This window comes from Mus musculus, chromosome 7, assembly GCF_000001635.26.
Source record: "Mus musculus strain C57BL/6J chromosome 7, GRCm38.p6 C57BL/6J".
Lineage (NCBI taxonomy): Eukaryota > Metazoa > Chordata > Mammalia > Rodentia > Muridae > Mus > Mus musculus.
Genome location: NC_000073.6, coordinates 49,041,255 through 49,060,956, shown reverse-complemented (window position 1 = coordinate 49,060,956; position 19,702 = coordinate 49,041,255). Strand labels below are relative to the sequence as shown.

General features: G+C 48.3%; 1 protein-coding gene and 1 long non-coding RNA gene across 4 annotated transcripts in view; both read right to left on the bottom strand.

The window, feature by feature from the left end:
• The window catches only part of Nav2 (neuron navigator 2), a 651,028-nt gene that overhangs the window by 549,134 nt on the left and 82,192 nt on the right, over window positions 1-19,702 (bottom strand). The window lies entirely within an intron of this gene.
• Window positions 1-19,702, bottom strand: part of Gm32849 — a 74,564-nt gene extending 54,862 nt beyond the window's left edge. Inside the window, exon 1 of the long non-coding RNA XR_391458.3 lies at window positions 1-19,702. This exon is cut by the window's left edge and continues 24,286 nt beyond it. This is a non-coding gene — a long non-coding RNA (predicted gene, 32849).

The following is a 19,702-nucleotide window of genomic DNA, read 5'->3' as shown; positions in this document are numbered from 1 at the left end:
TCTCCTACAAAAAACTTTAAAAATCTTTGATTCTACTGTACTTGGGTATATCTTGAAATAGAAACACCGTCGCACTAGTAGCTGCCTCAGCAGGCCAGACCTCTTTTCCATCGGGGGGCTCCTTTTTCTTTGGATAATCAGGAGCACATTGACCTTAACACCAATGCTGACTCAATGAAGAGTAAATACACAGATGGTTCTCTGAACTTAGGTCACTGCAAACTGGTCCTTCAAGAAAGCAGGACTCTCCTAGAGCAATTCAATGAATCAGGACTCTCCCAGACGGGCGAGCTGAGCAAGGACTATCACAGAGTTTCCACCTCCTCCTGTACAGATGTGAAAGCCAAGGACCAGAGAGAGGATGGGCCTTTCCCATGTCCAGGGTGTTCAGCTACTCCCTAAAGCCCAAATTCGGAAGAGTTGGTGCGTTGTGTTCCGTACCATCCCAGGGGCACGCTCTTTTATCCACTTTCATTTCCTTCATTTGCCCTTCACTCTAAAGCTTATTTTCTACAGCAGAAATTCAAAGGCAATCACTCCCAAGAGTATAGCCTTAATATTGTCTAGGGCACCAACCTCTCATGGTAGCCATGGTGCCCAGGCTCAGAGACAGGGACGTTCTTTGAAAGCAGGGATGACATTTTTCTTCCACAAACAATCTCATTAGAATGTTGCCTGTAGCCAGCCTAGGATGGAGATGGGTGCTCTGGGCCAATTTGGCCCGGCGTTAATCAGGTTTTGGGGTTGGTCCTGGGGGACTCAGACAGTACACCTAAGATGGTAAAAGGCCTACCTTAGGCTGCAAACCTTTTTCCAGATTCAAGGATTTCACAGGGGGGAGGAGTGCTGCTTGTCTGTTGGCCTCTTTTCTCCAGGTGATCTCTCCTTTGTTGGGCTTCTCTGTAGTGCTGCCTAGCTGGATCAGTTCCTGCCTGTTCTCATGGCCACACCAATGGGGGGACACCCCAATCCTGTCCCCTTCCCCCTGCAGTCTCAGCTCTTGCAGTATCCTTTCCCCCTACAGTCTTCTTTCCGGTCCTCAGAAGTTCCTTCCCCCTCCTGCTTCTAGAATCTTCTCTATGTGTGCTCCTTCCCAACCTAGGCCATCTTTCTCCTGGTCTCCACTCCTCCTTTAAACCTTGCAGACTCCTCCTGTTTGTTCAACTCTTCCTCGAAGCTTTACTTATCAGGGCCTCTCCAGGGAATTCAGCGGTCACCCTCTGGCTCCTGCAGGCCTCTCTTGTCCCCTGTTGTGGCATTGAACACACACTAAAGAAATTGTCCATTTCTGGGACTCACTCGCTAAGCAAGAGGGAGCAAAGTGGGCTAAGCTTCCTCCACAGGCAGGGCAGTGCTGCCTGAACGGAAAGGATGCTAACACAACATAATGAGCTTGGTGCAGAAAGGCACAATGATCAACTCTTTGTGTCTGTTCCAGGCATAGGCTGAGAGCTGCACAAGGTATCCCAGTGGAGCAGTCAGCCGTGAGCTGTGTGCATAGTGTGGCATCCAAAACACCACAGTACTTAGTAAAGACTGTGAGTGGATGGATGCATGGCATAATTCCTACGACACTGAGTACCGAGTGTTTTGCATGTATCACCAAATCCTCAGAAAACTCCTACGAGATTATAGGTACTTTGAGTCTTCTATGAAAGACGGCATTTGGGCTGGCGAGATGGCTCAGTGAGTAGAGGCACTCCTTGGCAAGCCTGAAGACCTGAGCTCAGTACCTGGAAACCACATGGTGAAAGGAGAAAACCAGTTCTTGCAAGTTGTATTCATACATGCACACATAAACAAACAAATAAATGTAAACAAACAAACAAACAAACAAACAAAAGATGACATTCTCGACTTGAGAAAGTTGGATAAGGTTTTGGATCACAGAACAGTGGACCTGGACCCAGGATGTATCCCGTGTCTGTCTGTCCCGAAGCACTGCTCTTCTGTCCTCAGTGTCCCAGTTTAGGAAGCCTCTATTCTACTGCCACCCTTCTAGGGGCAGAACAGATGTTTTCCCAGATACTGGGCTCTCTCCCAGCCCTGTGTCCTCCAGAAATTGAGTCAAACATGTAACAAGAGTCCAGCTGAGAGCCAAGCATGGGGACATCTGTGGGGAGGAGAATGAAGAAGCCACGGGATGGAAGGAGGCGTCTGCCTGGTTCCTCCTCTAGCCCACATAGCTCAGATGTGGTCCTAATCTGCAGCTCACTCAGCATCCTGGGTGTTAGTGTATTATCAAAATAAGGGGCTTTGGCTCGTAAGTACCAATTGTTCTTATCTCAGTCTGAATGTGATTTTAAGACAAAATGCAAAAATAAATAAATAAAATTTTTTTTTAAACACAAAATACACAGTGAGGAATGGTTGCCAGATGCACTCATTAGAGACAGATTATTCCAGACACCAAAGAAAGCACAGGGAGGTTTGGAGTTTTGGAGTCAGACAGATTGGGCCTGCCTCCTAGCTCAGTCGTAGCAGCTGTGGAGTGTGATCAGTGTCTCCCTTTCGGAATCTCAGTCTCATCTGAGATGAGGCAGGGAAAACAGCCCAGCGGTTTGTCATGCGGTGGTCTGGGACTGGTGGCATTCGTATCACCTAAGTCCTTGTGGGCCCTGTGCAGAATGACTGTTATAGTTTGAGCACAAAGTGTCTGTCCGCCACAGGCTCATGCTTGGGCCATGCTTGGTCTCTAGCTGGTGGCACTGTGTTGGAATGTTGAGCAAACTTTTGGAGGTAGGGCTTGGCTGGAAGAAGTAGTTCCCTAGGGGTATGTCTTTGAAGGTTATACCAGCGGGCTCTGCTTCTGTGCCTCTCCCTCCCCCGCCCCCAACCTCTGCCAGAAAGGAGACTTTCCTACTTTATTGCTTTTTCCCCCCAGCACAACGGTCTGCCTAGGCATGGGTGAAGCATGGATGGACTTCTGAAGCTGTGAGGGGAAAAAAAATGAACCCCCCCCCTTTAAATGTTTCTGTCAGGTTTTTGTCCACAGCAATGAGAACATAACTAACATTCTACAGGGGCTCCGGGGATGGTCAGCCCACAGGCTTTGTGGGTATCTCGGATGCACATTTGGATCTGAGAACCATAAATTAGCACAGTGGCTTTCAAACCATTGTCCATGCCTCCCAGTGTAAGACTTTAAAAAAATAAATAATCAAAAGCTAGGGGCTGGAGAGATGGCTCAGCAGTGGATGGAGCTCACTGCTCTTATGGAAGACTCAATTTGGGTTTCAGCACCCACAGGGGGGAACTCATAACCATCTCAGCTCCAGGGGACCCAATACCCTCTTCTGACCTCCTCAGGGATCTTGCACACACACACCCATATATAATTTTTTAAATTAATTGTTTTTTTTCTCTCTAATTAGTACTCACACCTGTGCTCAGACTCGGGTCCTAGGAAGGGGTACCATTTCTTCTTCTTGCTTCTCAGAACGCTCTGTGAGATTTGCTTTTTGATTACATCCCACATCATTTTGACCTTTTTTTTTTTTTTTTTTTTAGATGTTGGATTCAACCCATTTGTGGCTGAGTTAAATGTGTCCCTCTTTGCATCCTGCTCCCCAGATGTTGGTGGTGTTTGGATAGGTTTAGGAGGTGTGGCCTTGCTGGAGAAAGTATGCCATTTGGTGGGGGCTTTGAGAGTTTAAAAACTCTCAGTCATTCCTAGTTCACGCTCTAAGGTTTGTGCTTGTGGTTAAAGATGAGAGACCAGCCGCAAGCCAGCTGTCTGCCCCAGACGCCCCCACCCCTCTTCAATGGTATGGATTCTCCTAGCCCACTAGAACTGTAAGCCCAAATAAACTTTCCTCTATGAGTTACCGTGCTCATTGTGTTTTATCACAGCAGCAGGAAAATAACCAATATATTCTTGGGTCATCATCTCCGCTGTGGAAACTCATGAATCTAAATGAGTCGGGCTGACCAGAACGGTGTCTGTAAAATACAGAATGTATTTCAGAAAGCCTATTGACTTCATTATTCCAACCTTATGGTTTGTAATCTCGGAGACTTGGGAAAAGTTAGCTCCTCTGAAATGTTTTTTTCCTCCCTTAGGTCAAGGCTGCCACTGTCGTTGCTGTTATTATTATTAATACATTCAGTGGCAGGTAGAAGCTTATCGTTGTAAGTGGAATGTGACCCTCAGACCTTCCCTTTGCCATGTGCAGAGACACTAACTTCAGTTCATCTTTCCCAGAGGCTGTAATGAAACAGCCACGACACTGGAAAGCCCTCCTGGAGGTGTGCTGACAAAGGCTGCTGAGAGGGGATGTGGGCAGGGCTGAGCCTTGTGTGGGTCTGAGGAGGGACTCTCCTAGGGATGCTGAGCGCTAGTGGGTAAATTTCAAGGTTTCTGTGGAATTCACTTAGCCTCACAGTTGACAACAGCTTTCCACTAAGGAGACCAGCACATGGGTAGATGCTGGTTACGAACTGCAGCCATGGCACCTGTGTTCTGCCTCTGTGTTAATCGCTGCCCCCTGATAGGTCAGGCCTGAATTGAAGGCTAAGGGCCAAGGGCCTGAGAGTCTGAAACCTGTCTTCAGTGTGCTATAATTCTCCACTCTCTCTGTCCCTTAGGGAAAAATAAGAAAAGGACAGGAACTCACTTGCTACATAAGGGGATTTTCTCTGAGGGCCAAACAAGGTATTCATTTATATGGCATGTCCCTCCGTACTAAGGACATTTTAAAAAGTCACTTTTCCTCCTGTTTTCTTTTCTTTTTTTCTTTTTTCTTTTTCTCCCAAGACAGGGTTTCTCTGCATAACTGCCCTATCTGTCCTGGAACTCACTCTGTAGATCAGGGTGGCCCTGAACTCCCAGGGATCTGTCTATCTCTGCCTCCTGAGTGCTGGGATTAAAGGCATGCACCACCATCCCCAGCCCACTACTTCTTCTTCTTCTTTTTTTTAAATGTGTGTGAGAGGGTTATGCATATGCCACTGTGTGCCCATCGAAGTCAAGGGTCAACTTGCAGGAGCTTGCAGTCTCCTTAAACCATGTGGGTTCCAGGAATCAAACTCAGGTCCTTAGGCTTGGCAGCAAGTGCCTGTATCCGATGAGACATCTTGCTGGCCCCAAGGACATTTTTAAATGATGATTTTTCTAGTAACTACTTTTTGGGGGAGGACACACACTGTAGGTCACACGCTGGGCTGGTAAAATGCTATTGTAATGAAGTTCTTCAGATACAAGGAGTGGCTCCCAGAGAAACGGACTTAGCCCCACGGCACAGAGATGCTCAAATCCTACCACTTTGGTCGGCAGGAGCCAGGGAGCCATGGCCTGTTCCCGAATAAGCTGCCGAGTCTTTTGCAGATGACCCCCACCTAAACGTTTTCAGACATGAGGGGCATGGGTCCCCAGGGAGGGGGGAGCAGTGTCAGCCGGCTGGTACCCAGCCATGTCTGCTGCCTACGCTGTGTCTCTGGGTGGTGACAGAACAGGGCATGAGCCACTCTGGTTGTCAGCTCTGGGCACCTATCCAAAAGGCCACTGCAAGTCCCTCAGCCAAGGGAGTTGCCGCCTCCCAGATGCTCCTGTCTGGCTGGGCTTGGGGACCCGTGTGAGAAGAATGCCTAGCACACAGGTGCTGGCACACAACAGCCTGCTGCTGGTCTGGCATAGGGAGAGAGACCGATGGAGCCGAGGGGCCAGAGAAGGGATAGGCGGCAGCCAGAGGGACTCGGAGGGAGGACAACCAGCACGGGAAGAGGGCCCAGGTAGAGGTATGGCATCAGAGAAGGGAAGGGTGGCATTGGGGAGCCCTAGAAAGGAGGATTCCATATCTTCTGTAACTACAAGTGCATCTACAAAGCACATCATGCCCAAAGGTCTAGTCCTGAGACCTACCATCTTCAAGCCATTATGGTTGCTAATTGGGATTGTAATAGTTTAGATAGGAAGTATCCCCCAAAGGCCTGTATACTAAATGGTCTCCAGATGGTGGTCCAGTTTGAGAAGTTTAAAAAAAACTTTAGGAGGTGGAATTTCGTGGAAGGAAGGGAGTCTTAGTAGGCAGGTTCTTAGGGACATACTCTCTATCCTTGGTCCACTCCTGTCACTTTTTCCCTGCTTCCTGGCCACCAGGGTGTGAAGCGCCATGCTCCACCACACTCTCCTGCCAGGATGGGCTGATACCTCTGACACCATGAGCCCAAGTAAATCCTCCCTCGCTCAAGCTGCCGCCGCCAAACGTTTGTTCACAGAGACCATGGCACTGGCTAATCCAAGGAGGGGACACTAGTCCGTAGCTGGTCTGTGAAATTCCTTCTCATACACAGCTCTGTCCTTCCCTAGCCAGGACAGCCCTGCCCCAGCACTGGTGGCAGGCTCTGCTCCTCATCAGGTACCTGTTGCACCCCAAGCCAGCACTTCCTGCAGCTGCAGATGGGAGCTGGGAGGACAAGACTGTGGAGGGGGTGGGCTTTGTGTCCCTTGTCCCTGCCTCCCAGAGTTCATCCTTCAGGTCACTGTCCCCAGCTTGACAAGTCTCTCAGCTTTGTATCCGAATTAGCATGAGCTTGAACTCCTAACCACAGCCAATCAGGGTCTCTGTGAGGACACTTTGCCTCTTCTGGGTCGCCTTCCCCAGCCATTCTAGCCTCCCCTCTTTCACCCTCAGCAGGCTGGCTTCTTTCACTTCCCAACATCTGTGCTTGCTGTTGCTTCTAGCTTACTGTCCTCAGGCCTTCCTAGCAGGCTCCCTCTGGCCTCCAAGTCCCTCCCAAAGGTGAGTCTCCTGAGCACCTAGCTGGAAGTTGCCTGCCACACTTGTACTTCCTCTCTCTCTCTCTCTCTCTCTCTCTCTCTCTCTCTCTCTCTCTCTCTCTCTCTCTCGTGGTTTCTCAGCAGTGTTTAACATCACCCCATGCAGTGTTGCCAGCCTCTTCCTTTTCTCCTTGCCTCTACTTTACTCATGGATTTTGTAGCCCTCGGTGCCAAGAGTAGAAAATAGTGTGTCTCATTTCCTGTCTAACCCCAGAGCCTTGGATAGGGCATGGTACATAGTGAAAACTCAGTAAGTATTTTTAAGTAAATGAAAGATGCTAACAAGTCAGCTGATGTCTCCCCTCTTTAAGGACACACTGGAGAAGAACTGAGTCCTTTAAGGGAGGGGAAAGAAAGAGACTTGCTGGGTCTAAGGGATGGCTTGGCTTTGGGACGTCAGGGACTTTCTTCCAGCTCCCCATCTTATTTAATATAAAATAGAATGCAGTGTGGGAAGGGGCAGCTAAGCCAGCCTAGGAGAGCAAGCCAAGGGAAGAACATGGAGTGGGGCAAAGCCAGTGAACTGTGGGGACAGAGACCCAGGGTCCAGTCCCATCCGAGACCCTTCCTCCTGGGATGTTGGGTGTGGCATCTGTTTGCTCCCCAGCTTTGGTGATTCTGTCTATCAAGGCTGCTTTGCTGTTATTCCACACAAAGGCTTTTCAGGGTGAACAGTCATTATCCTGGTCTCAGAGACTGCTCAGGGAGTAAGGAAATGCTGTGTAGACCTGGCACGTCGCCTCGCTCACAGTAGTGCTCTTTAGGTGCCTGCTATACCTGAAGATGGCACAAGGGAGTACCCCAGGAGTACCCAGGACAGGTACTCAGGTGCTCTTTAGTGGATGCTCTTTAACCCTTCTCTTGCCAGCTGCGAAACCCAAGTCCTTTGTTGTTTTTTTCCTCAGAGCTGAATCCTCACCTGATTGGGAGGAAGAGATGAAAGCAATGTGGCCGCGCACACGGGGCACCATGCTTGAGGGGCATAGACCCTGAGGTGCAGACACAGGCAGCAGCCAGTGCTACCCGACTTGGCTTTCTTCCCTCCCCACTCTCCAGGGCTAGCCCCACCATGAATATGCATACTCAGGCTTCAGTCAGCCTGGAAGGATGGTCTGCCTTCTATAGGTCAAATACCATGGCAACTGAGCAGGCCAAACTCTCTTGGCCTTCTGATATAATGGGCTCAGTGAGACACACAAAGGGACTGTCTCCTGATGCAAGCATTTCCCTGGAGTCTTACTGACAGATTTTGTAAAATAGCACAAAGATAACAAGATGCAACAGGAAGGGCAACCCGAGTCCTGGAGAGAGTAGGTTAGGATTCCGGCCTCGAGATCTCAAGACAACTTTTTTACTCTTGTCCTGGTTCGTCTTCTGTAAGCTACGGTGGCAACAGAGCCCACTCTGATGCTGCGGTTAAACTCCTCTGTCCATTTAACTGCGTATATTCACTGTGGCCCATGTGAGGCTGGGCATTGCACTTGGTACCTATCCTTGCCTTGGAGAAGTTAGAGACGAGCATGAGGGACATCGATCATTCTGCACAGTTCATTTAATATTTGAGTGCGGTGAATGTCATATTGCTAAAATTATCAGATGCTATTTCTGTTTGATAAAGTAGACTCTGGGAGAGAGGAAGGCTTGTCTTGTCTCCAACACTTTCTGTCCTAGGACAAGCTGATACCCTTATTAAAAAAGGAGAACAAGACAAAACAAAACAAAATAAGACAAAACAACCCCACAGCTCAGAGTGTTAAAAACATCATGGTATATCCTCCAGACAGAACAGCGAGAAGGTAAATGGCTTCTAACTGAGGTTACTGTTGTTAATTCCATGATACAGAAACACCTCTAGTGGGAGCAGCAAGCCAGAAGCACATCCACAGGAGCTCTCAGAAACTCCTCCAGTGACTCGGCTTCCCTAGCTGGTTTCTGCTGGATGCTGTAAGCGCACCGGGTTGATGATAACTGGTGTCTCTCTTTGCTGTTATCTGATCTGATACTTGCAAGCTTTCATCTAATATAACACTCTGCTCTGCTCTTCCCAGGACTCTCGAGCAAGAACTCCAGCTGGCTGTCTCAAACATGCTTCTGCAGTCAACTTTTGCCTTTTGTTTGCTTTCTCAACTGTGCTAATCCAATCATCTCTTCTGGATGTTCTAGGCCCCTGATTTGAGGATGTTTTGATATCTGTCCTAGTTTGCTTTCTGTGGCTAGGGTAACATCAACACCAAAATCGACTTGGGGAGGAAAATATTTGCTTTATATAAAAGGTTCTGGTCCATCACCAAGGTTTGGCAAGACAGGAACTCAAAGAGAAAACTTGGGGCAGACGCTACTACTAAATAATGCTGCTTGCTGCCTCACACTCTCTTAAATTGTCCAGACTCTCCTGCCTTGGGATGGACACCTTCTGCAGTGGGCTAGACCGCACTATATCAAGAAAATACCTCATAGACATGCCCACAGCCCAGTAATGATGAAGGCAACTTCTCGGTTAAGTTCCCTCTTCCCAGGTGTGTCTAAGTTGACACCCACAGTTAGCAATCACAGTGTCTATCTACCACCTCTCTCTATTGGCTACTCTCCATTAATTGTTTCACCTATGCTTGCTGTGCATTTCATAAACACTCCCATAGAGAGTCTGGGGAACATAGATCACTCTTGGGACTGTACAGAATGCCGACAGTTGCTACAAATGAAGCGCACAGAGTGTGCTGGGGAAGCCCCAAATGCTCTAAACTGTGGTTCTTCTGTCAATCTATATTGACCCAGGCTGGATGTGCAGTTCAGTGGCAAAGTGCTTGGTCTCACATGTGCGAGAGTCTGAGTTGAATCCCCCAGCAATGCAGGAAAAAGTAAAAATATTTTTAAAAATATGTGCAAGAGATGAAATACAAGTGGCCAATAAACAAACATGTGAGGAGACGTTCTACCTCCCCTGCCATCAGATAAATCCAACACAAAACATCCTGGGATTCTACCTCACCCCAGTCAGAGGGGCAGTCATGGAAAGGACAACCACAAAGACTGGCAGGGAGGTGGGCAAAAGGAGCCATCATACGTTGCTGGCAGGAGTGTAAGCTACTCTAGCCACTATGTGAATTGTATAGAGATTTCTTTAAAAACAACAACAACAAAACCCTCATAGATCTATCACATGACCCTGCTATAGCACTCCTGGGATCCAGGTCAACATGGCACAGAGAAACCTGCATGCCAACATTTCCTGCAGCACACTATGCAGGACATTCACGTTATAGAACCAAGCTAGCTGTTCATCAGCAGGGGATGGGATAAGGAGAGGGGGGTACATATATAGAATGTGGTACATACACACAATGGAGTATTTTCATCCCTAAAGAAGAATGAAGTTACACCGTTTATAGGAACATGGAAGCAACTGAAGATAATCTTATTAAGACAGATGCCATGTTTTCTCTCATTTATGCTTCTAATATTTTGTACTTTTATAATATTTGTATATTTGTTTAAAAAAATTATGTGTGACATATAAAATGAAAGTGTCTAGGGGAACAAATGAGACAATCAGGAGAGAAGAGATGCAGGAGGGGGGATATGCTCATGGTATAATATACACCTACTTAAAGGATTTTAAATATACTGCATACCAACATATAGCACCGAGGGTCAAGGGAGCTAGGGAGGTGGTGATTGTAGTCCCAGCCAGCCTTCTCCCTTCTGTGATACACTCTATCTTCACTCCAGGTAGCAGCTATAAATATTTTTAAAGTAGAAACCACATCACACTGGGTAAGTGCTTTCCAATTGCACCGTAACACTAACCGTGCTAAGGAGGTGGCTTAGTATTAGTAGCTGGCATATGAACACCAGTACCTAATCTTGGGTCCTGGGATGCATATAAGAAGCTTAACATGGTAATACACACCTGCAATCTCAACACTAGGAAAGCAGAGACAGGAGGATCCCTGGCACTTTTATGCAAACACACACACACACACACACACACACACACACACACACACACACACAAATGCGCACACACATGCACACACCAATCCAAATTTGTTATTGATGCTTTGCTGGATTTCCTTGGCTCTCTAACTCTTCTCAGGCAAATTAGAGAAAGTGCGGTGGTCTTCAAAGCCCTGATCCCACATGAATAGTCTGACTCAGTAAGCCGAGGATAGACCTAACCATGCAAACCTCTAGGCTGCTCTTGGGTTCCAATGGTGCTGTCAGCCTAGAAACCCACTTTGGAGTCACAGGTCTTTCTTTTTGTACTCTGAAGGTACTAAGGCTTGTCCTGCCTCAGGACCCTTGTATGGGCTACTCTCTGTTGGGATATCAGCCCCTTCTCCTTCTATCTCCCTTCTTTCTGGTTTCTCTTTAAACTGATTTCTCTTTTCTTAAAAAATGCCACTCTCAGCTGTCTGCCTCTTCCGCTGTTGGTTATGTGTACCAATTAATTTGGGACCACTGTCCATGGTCTGTAGACATCACCAGGCTGTCTTGTGATTAAATGTGGAAGTCTATTTTCAATGCCAACTCCACATGGTGCTGGGCACATGGCAAGTAAAGAGCAGGTTCCCAGTGGGGATAGCTGGAGGAATGAGGCAGCTGACATTAAGGGCCCTCCAGTCTAGGATGCCAAACCCAGGGCCCAGAACAAGACAGTGACTGTTAACATCCTTTCCCCAGGTAGCAGCCTGTACCCACAGCCAGCTTCCTTTAACAGCAGCTCAACAGTTTAAGTCACCTGAGTCCTGCTTCCTCAGCCAGCACCCTGGCAGCCGTTTGCAGCTGGCTTTGCTTGTTATACTTAGAGTCCAGACAGATTGCTTTTCTTCTGCAGATAGCCACTGCTCCAGGCCACTGCATCACCCCCAACCATGACTGGAAAAGCAATCCCTCCTTCTGGCTTTGTTTTGGATCCTGCAACAGTGTGATCCAGCTCTTAGCCTCTTTGTGCTTTGAATGGCAATGCTTAGGGAGCAAGTGGGATTCAATTCCAGATGCTCAACCAGAGCCCAGCATTATTTTTTTTTTTTTATATTCCTCATAATCAATGAGAAGGATCTGTGTCCCAGGCAGTAGCAGAGAATCACATCCAAAACTGCCCAAGAAGGCCATTTCAGAGGCCTAAGTGGATGAGGCAGTTAATAAGAAAGCCTATGGGGGCCGTCTTGACCCACATAAATAAGTTCAATTAAGGCACAATGGTAATGGGAAGTCAACCGATGGCTGTCTATGGGCTCTCTCCTGCCTTTTCTGAATGGCTGGCTCTGGTCTTGAGCAGGGGATGCAATGTATGGCAGTTGCTTAAAAGGGCAAAGAGTAAAGTTTCTTAGTAAAGGGCTTAGATTGGTGGCTCATAGGATTGCTGGAGGAGAGAGCCTTGCAGAGATCTGAGGGTGCACAGAACTCCAGCCTATCCTCCCAGGCTAGTCAGATGGGGGTCTCATGCCATGTTGGGAGTGTCTCACACCAATATGAGGGAGTAACGGGACCATGGCAGACAGGGGACAGCAGGCAGGCATTCAGCTAGGTTGTCCTGGTAGGTCTGGGAAGAAGGCTCTCTAAGAGCCCTGGGGGAGGAAGGCAGGGCTCTTGCCTGGGCTCTGCTGAAGTTCAGGGCCCTTTGGATTGAGTGACAATTCCCAGCAAGCTTTGGTGGGGTCAGCATGGCTGACTCTCAGCTCAGACAAGGCCTAAGGTTTCCCATAGATAACACGCATTTCAGGGTGATGCAGGCTGTTCCTGGGGGGTGTCCAGAGATGTCAGGGTTGATATCCACATTCCAGAAGGCATTAGCATGGAGAGGGGTGGGTCCTGACAATATTCGTATAGCATACCACTGAAATATCAGTTTCCTTCAGTTAACTTAGAATTTCGGTGCACACCACAACTCTGCTAGAGACCTACTCATAAGCCCTCTTGGAGGGTTTTCAGCCTACTCATGCCTCCAGTCCCACATCAGTTGCCTGACAGCTTACTTTGCCTTCCTTTGTCACCAGCCAGTCTTCATGCTTTTATTCTCAAGCTCTGTGAGGGAACGCTGGAAGGTGAGAAGGCACCGGGTGGATGCTCTTCACATTTGGACTGGCGTTAATACAATAAGCAGCTGAGCTTGAACAGTGTGAAGCAGCAGTTACAAGCTATCTCTGGACTCAGGGTTCAAACTCTAGATATGAACAGGGGATGCTGGCATCCCGTCCCCCACCCCCCACCCCCCATCCCCGGAATCCCAGTAATTGGCGGGTTGAGGCAGGAGGATCTGGAGATTGAGATCAGCCTAAGCTACAGAGTAAGCTCTTGTTACTTGTCTCTTCCAGAGCAGAGGGAAACAGAGGGATCAGACAGGAATAAGGGGCAGGCAGAGCAGGGTCTCTTTGCCTTGTATGCTCCTTGCAGACCTTGTGCTCCAAGACTGAGCTAACCAAGGGCAAGGTGAAGCTGTAAAGTCTGGTCACAGAATGGAGACTAGAGAAGACCTTCCTCAGTGACAATGACTGCTCCTGTCACAAATCTTCAAGTTGTTAGACCTTGACTTCAAACCTCCACCCCACTGAGCCTGTTATAGCCACCACTGCCTGCATGAAGTGTGGTTGCCTGCGTGGTCACATGGGCGGGGCTCTGTGCCTGAGATGGGAGAACCCATGCCACTTGAGGACATCTGCCCATGGCCACACCCCTGCCTGCAACCACATGGATGAAGCCGAGTCAGCGCTTGGTTTAGTTGTGAGGAATGGAGCTGTATAGCGTATGCAGGGAAATCTCGTTAACTCAAAACTCGGGAGACTAGATGTTAATTCCTAAGTCAAAACAAAAGCGGGAATGGGCTGGTTTCAGATGTTTTTATTAACAGAGTGTTTTGTCAGCTGGGAAATAGGAAAGGTTCTGAATTATGCACTGTTTGAGGAAGCCATTAGTGGATTAGGAGAAGTGTTTTTTTTTTGTTTTTGCCATTTACGTTACAGGACATAACAAATGACTTCAGGGCTTGAGCGACTCTGGCTGGAGAAGGATGGACTGAGTCAATTTCCTGCTATCAAATGGTTTCCTTTAGCCCACGACTTTAGTCTTAGATGCTAAGCAAGAGAGGAAGGGGATGGGTGCCAGCGGTGTAGGGTGCTGTCGAGGACTCCAGCTGACCTTCTGCAGGGAGAATCAGGTGCTGGGTGATGCTGTGAGAATTCAGAAGAAATTCTGCAAACCCCCCGTGCCCTGTTCCTGCTGGACCCACAGCTCCAACAAGCTGTGGTCTTCTCAGCTCCCTGTCCCAAGTGTTTCTGTCAGCTGAGGATGTCCCCTTTGTCCCTGTCAGCTGAGGATGCCCCCTTTGTCCCTGTCAGTCAGCATACTGGCAGCTGCGTTTGTTTTCACAGAGTGCCAGTGGGCAGCTGGAAATGATGCCCTGTTGAGGGCTGCATTCCCTTCCTTCCATGCTTTTCTCTGGAGAAGTGAATAGAGGTGCTCTGATGCCCTGTGCTATGTATGCTGTCTTCGTAGTTCACTGAACAAAGTAAACTCAAGATGCAGGGCAGAAGTCTGCAGGAGGAAGGAGGGGATTTTTTCAGTCTTCAGTTCTATCTCAGCCATGGTCTTGTTCTGGACCAGGCACTGGGGACACGGAAGTATTCATGGCCTCCCAGCAGGCAGACACGGGAAGAGCATGTGACAGTTGAGATTTACAGTAGCATCCACTCACCCACTGTGTGCTTCCTCCCTTGCACACGTGCCTTCCTTTGCCCCATTCTTTATTCTCTATAAATCAGCTGGGAAGTAGCTATCCCTGCTTAGGGAAGGGAGTCACTTTTAGTGGAAGATACTTCCCTGAGTTTACCAGCCCTCTCTGTGTGGCATCCTGCACATAGCTAGCATCTCCTGACCCCCACCTTTCCAACCAGCTTTCCACAGACCCCAGAAGCCTCCCTCAGAAGAGGTCTCAAGAGCCTTCCAATCCACTCACACTCTCAGACAGGGCCGTACGCCTTTCCTCAGCCCAGAGTCCAGCTGGGACCAGACTGGGGACAAAGTCTCCAGTGACTTATTAGGTTCATGGCTGGAGGACAGAGGCAGGAAAACCAAAAGTAATTGCTCAATTTCAGGCCTGCTCAGAGCTAAGTGAATTTAATAACCCATAGATCATGTTATACAAATTGCATTTCACAGTTTTTACCAACTTACCCCACACTGTGCACCGTCCTGGGTGGCTTATTTCACAAATAAATAGCTGGAATCTAAACAGCTCTATTTCCTTAGCAATCACTCTTGGAGAACAGAGCAGCTTCTGCTCCCCCCCTCCCTCTTTTGTAGACCACGAGTTTACCGCCAAAGAGTCTTTACTTATAAAACTAATTTTTATGTGAACAAAGGAAAAATGATGTCATTTATTGAGTTCCAGCTACATGGCAGGCCACAGGCAGAATGTTCTCTATACATGTTGCATTTGGCACTAACGGTATAAAGTAAAGGGCATTATGCCAGTTTACAGATGGAGAACCTAAGCTTTGGCCAGGCCCTGGGTGTAATCTAAGTCATCTAACTGGTACCCATAGCCCAGACTCCATAAAACAAATGTCAATGACATAAAAGTGCCCTCCACAAGGAGAGCCATGTGCCAGCATCCTAGCATAAAATGGATTTGGGCTGGAGGATAGAGCCTGCAGTGTGTCCTGACACTAGAATGCAACAACCCGTGTGGTAACCTTTTGTCTTTGTGGGACACCTCTGAGGATACTGCATATATTCTGATGCACGCAATGGAAGAGCCAGGCCTGGTGGGAATGCTTGAGTCATGCCCAGCTATAGAAAGTGCCTTTAACCATTCACCCACTGGTGAATCTGGGTGTCAGGGTATCTGGCCAGCTTCAAGGGAGGGAGGCAGGGTAGTCTGGATAGCTGTGTTCTGAATGGCTCATCAGAGTTGGGCCTGGTCTCTCATGTCTCACTGCAAGAACCCATACTGATACACATAGCCCAGACTCCATAAAAGGAAATGCCAATTAAATAAGAAAAAAGTGCCCTCCACAAGGAGATCCATGTGCCAGCATCCTTGCACAAAGTGGATTTGGAACAGAAGTGCATGGAGCATCTAGGACAATGAAGGCAGAAGACACACTCTTCTCAGGTGCTTTACACATCAGCCAAGAAAGAAGCCTTCCTATCTTCCTCTTATACCAAGGAGCAGAGGTGAGTGGATACTTGCCCATGAGATAAGCTCTCATCCTAAGTCAGGGCTGCCTAATGTCTACCCTTGCTATTTCCCTGGACCATGGGAGCCAATGCTAATGATGACGGAGCTACAGAAATCCTGGTGCCCTAGAATGGGATTTCAGTGTTTCCCTTTACGTCCTCCACACCCCTGGGTAGCAAGATTACTATTCACACCTGACTGTTTGGGCAGCTGGGGTTAACTGCTTTTGCTTTGGTGTCTCAGCCAGGAGTGGCGGAGCTGAGATCGAAAGCCACTCTATTAGACTACAAAGCTTAGACTTAGCTTAGACTCGGAACTCACATATCTGTTCACAGCCATGAGAGAATGGGAGAAATGAAGCAGATTAGGATAGAAGGCATACATCCTTTTTTTCATAGGCCTTCTCAGTGGAAGTGTGGCTTAGTATCCTAAATAGCCCAGTGAGTGGTACCCAGGCTTTTTGGGTTCAGGGAGAAGAAACCCAGGACTCCATCAGGCTAGCCTGAGGCAGTCCCACTGCCTGCCTCACTGGTGCTGGGTTCTCTACTCTGTCTTCATGCCTATTCTTGGGAAGTAGTTGGGAAGGCATTCCTAGTTCTCAGGAGACCAGCGTGATGAGGGCTCTGCCTTTATTAGGCCCTGGCTGTAGGGATATCTGTTCAGTCAGGTTTCCATAGAGACCATGTCAGGAAACACTATGGACAGACAGAAAGGGCACTGGCCCTTAAGTCAGCCTCGTTCTGTCTCCCTCTCAACTCTGGCTCCCAGTATCCTGAGCCAGCAGCTGCTCAGATTTCTGTAGTAATGACAACCCTGGCAGGCAGTGTCTGAGATGCAGTCCATGTTCTTCAGGTCATCAAAGCCCTAAGGCACAGGGCTATCACCTGGCAGGCTGGAATCAGTTCACTAAAAGGCGTAAAATATCCCTCGAATGTCCCAAACTCTCTGCCCTGGAGAGCCATCCACTGGAGCGGAAGCACCCAGACTTGTGGCAACTTTCATTTAAACCAAACAACCCCTGGTCCTGCTTTCTGGACTGGCTGGGCCCTGGCTGATGACACAGACCACACAGCAGAAGCCCCGGTGGGGAGCAAAAGGAGGGAAAAGGAACATTGCTACTGTGCTTCCCTAGGCTTTCAGAAAACAAAGACAAACAAAAACAAAACCTGAGGCAAACAGAGAACCAGAACTGTGATTCTAAGGTGTGTGGGGGAGGGGCTTAGCCAGGAGAGCTCAGACCCCTGGTCCTTCCATGGGGCCATATCAACCCATTTCCATCATCTCCGCTAAGGAGAGGAGAGGCTGACAGAGAAATAACCAGACTGTCATTTTCTAGGCAGCAACCACTGAAGAGATTTGACAGAGGAAACTGAGTAGGTTAGGATGGGAAAAAGTCCTAAAGATGCACAGTGGTGAGGCACAGTGACCTGGGTTTACATTACAGGACACAGTTGCCACATCCACGAAAGAGAGGTTCTGGGCCAGGGGACCAAACACCCTTTGTGTTTCCATATACCTCATCTGTAAAATGGGATAGCAGCCTTGCCTAGCTTGTAGGTCTCTGGAGAGATTGCATGCTGTAGCGGTTCTGTTTAAACAACCCAGAGGGTACTTGTCTCAGGTGGCCTTCCTCCATCTTCCTTTCCCTCTTAATTTGGAAGGGAAAACGTTTCAGAAATGCAGATGTCTTTGAGACTTGAATAGGGCTGTGGAGCCAGCTAGTGAAACATGCTGTGGAGCTAGTGGGTGGTGAAGGGAGGACGAGGCTCTGTCTACTGACCCTGCTTCACCTCCCCCCCCACATACAGAAACTCTCTCACTCTCTGTGTAGGTAGGGTGTGGGTCTACTCAGTTTAGACACAGCTTACTCCGTGTATGTTCCACCAAGAACCTTCCATTGGCTTCTTGACTTGTGAACTGGGTGACAGAGCAACTTCTTGGTGTTTGTGACAATATGTAGAAAACCTCTAGTCCAGTGCTTGCTACTGTCCTCCCCCCTCTGCCCCTGCCTCTTCTACAGGGACCAGCATAGGGGCATTCAGAAGATACCTGTTAGTCATATGGCTAGTCAGGTTAAAACATCTTTGGGGGCTGGCTGGCCTCTGCTGTTGTTACAGACAGTACTAATAGATACTAGCAGCAACGATGAAGGCCACAGTGAAGGAGCCCAGCAGACAAATTAATTTCTCATTTTTTTTTCACATCTTAAAGAGAGCATGATGCTTACTTTTCAGAGAAGAAAACTGATTTCTTAGGAGGGGGGATTGTGGAACGTGCAGTCTTACTTGGCTAGCAGGTCCAAATGTAAAGGTAAAAGTCTTAGCCAGAACCCAATGGAAAGCAGAGCAGGATTAAAGTCAGAGGCAGCTCAAATTGAGGGGAGGCACAGAGGGTTACCCGGGATGCCTGGCTGTGGGGGCCATTGTTGGGCACATTCCGGGGACCTTCAGCTGGCCCTTTGGCAGGCATGTTTGCTCAGCCTGTAAGGCTCTTGAAGAAACACTTGCAAAGCCAACTTGCATCATCTCAGTGCTGTCCATGGTAGGAGAGGTGAGGGTGGACTAGCCCATCTCTTTCCTCCACTGGTCAAACTATACTTCTAGTCTTATGTAAATGAGTGCCACCCACCCACCTAATTGCATGGCCTGGAATCCTCATCTCAAGGTGGCTTCTTGGCATGTTTTACAGGATAGGGGCAAGTCAACAAGAGTAAAGCCCAGCTTCCAGGACAGGAAGGTCAGCATGGCCTCATGCTTCAACTTGGGACATGTAGCAAGGGCAGCAGATCCAAGTGACCTTGAGGTATCTGAGACTCACACATCCTTTCCAACCATTCCTGCCTACTTTTTTGGAGGGGGAAAGGCTTTCTGCTGTGCACTAGTTTACCTTTGGTTCTGAACGACTCCAAACCCACAGCTATAATTATCCTTGTTATCAGTGGGCCTAATCCCCAGAAGGCAGCAGCTTGCCCAGACTTCCCACAGAAACCAGATCAGAGCCAGGGGTCGCTTGGAAAGCTCAGACAATGAACAGGGGCAAAAGAAATGGAGCCCAGCCTCCCCACCAGCCAGCCTTTCCTCAACCCATTAGCATTCCTGAGGGGCCCCTTGGGAGATGTGGAGGGGAAAGCACAGATACCATGGAGGTAGTTCCCCCTCTAGGTGTCCTCTTACCCTCAAAGGCCACTGTTCCAGCCATGACAGCTCTGTTTCTGAAACTGAAGACCCCCTGAGAAGAGGTATTTTCCCAAGTGGCAATGCTTCCTCTCTAAGCCATTAAGAGAGAGTGAGATGACAGGCATCAGGGAATCCACAATGAGGCCTCAGGCCTGCGCATCACTCTCTCTGTGAATAGCATGAACAATGTAATTTAACAGCTCATCATTATTGGGGGATAGGAGATAAGAACTAACTTTACTGCCCAAAGGAGAACTCCCAGGCCGGACTGAATATGTGGTAATGCTTGCTTTTGAGTCAAAGGCTGACAGAGGGTGGATTCCATTCTTGCCCTACCGGTGCACCCCAAGTCCTCTTAAAGAATAGGATCTACTAAATTATTTGCTGACTACATCCTGTCTAGAGAATATTAGCCTCAAGAGAAGTCCCAGGCCTGCCATTTCACAGAACTGGGTAAACAAATCACAAAGCACATTCCAGATTCCATCTTCATGGAGGAGCGTTCATTTCAGAAAGATTGGAAGAAATAATGTGGTAGGCATCTGCCATTTTATAGTTATATTATAT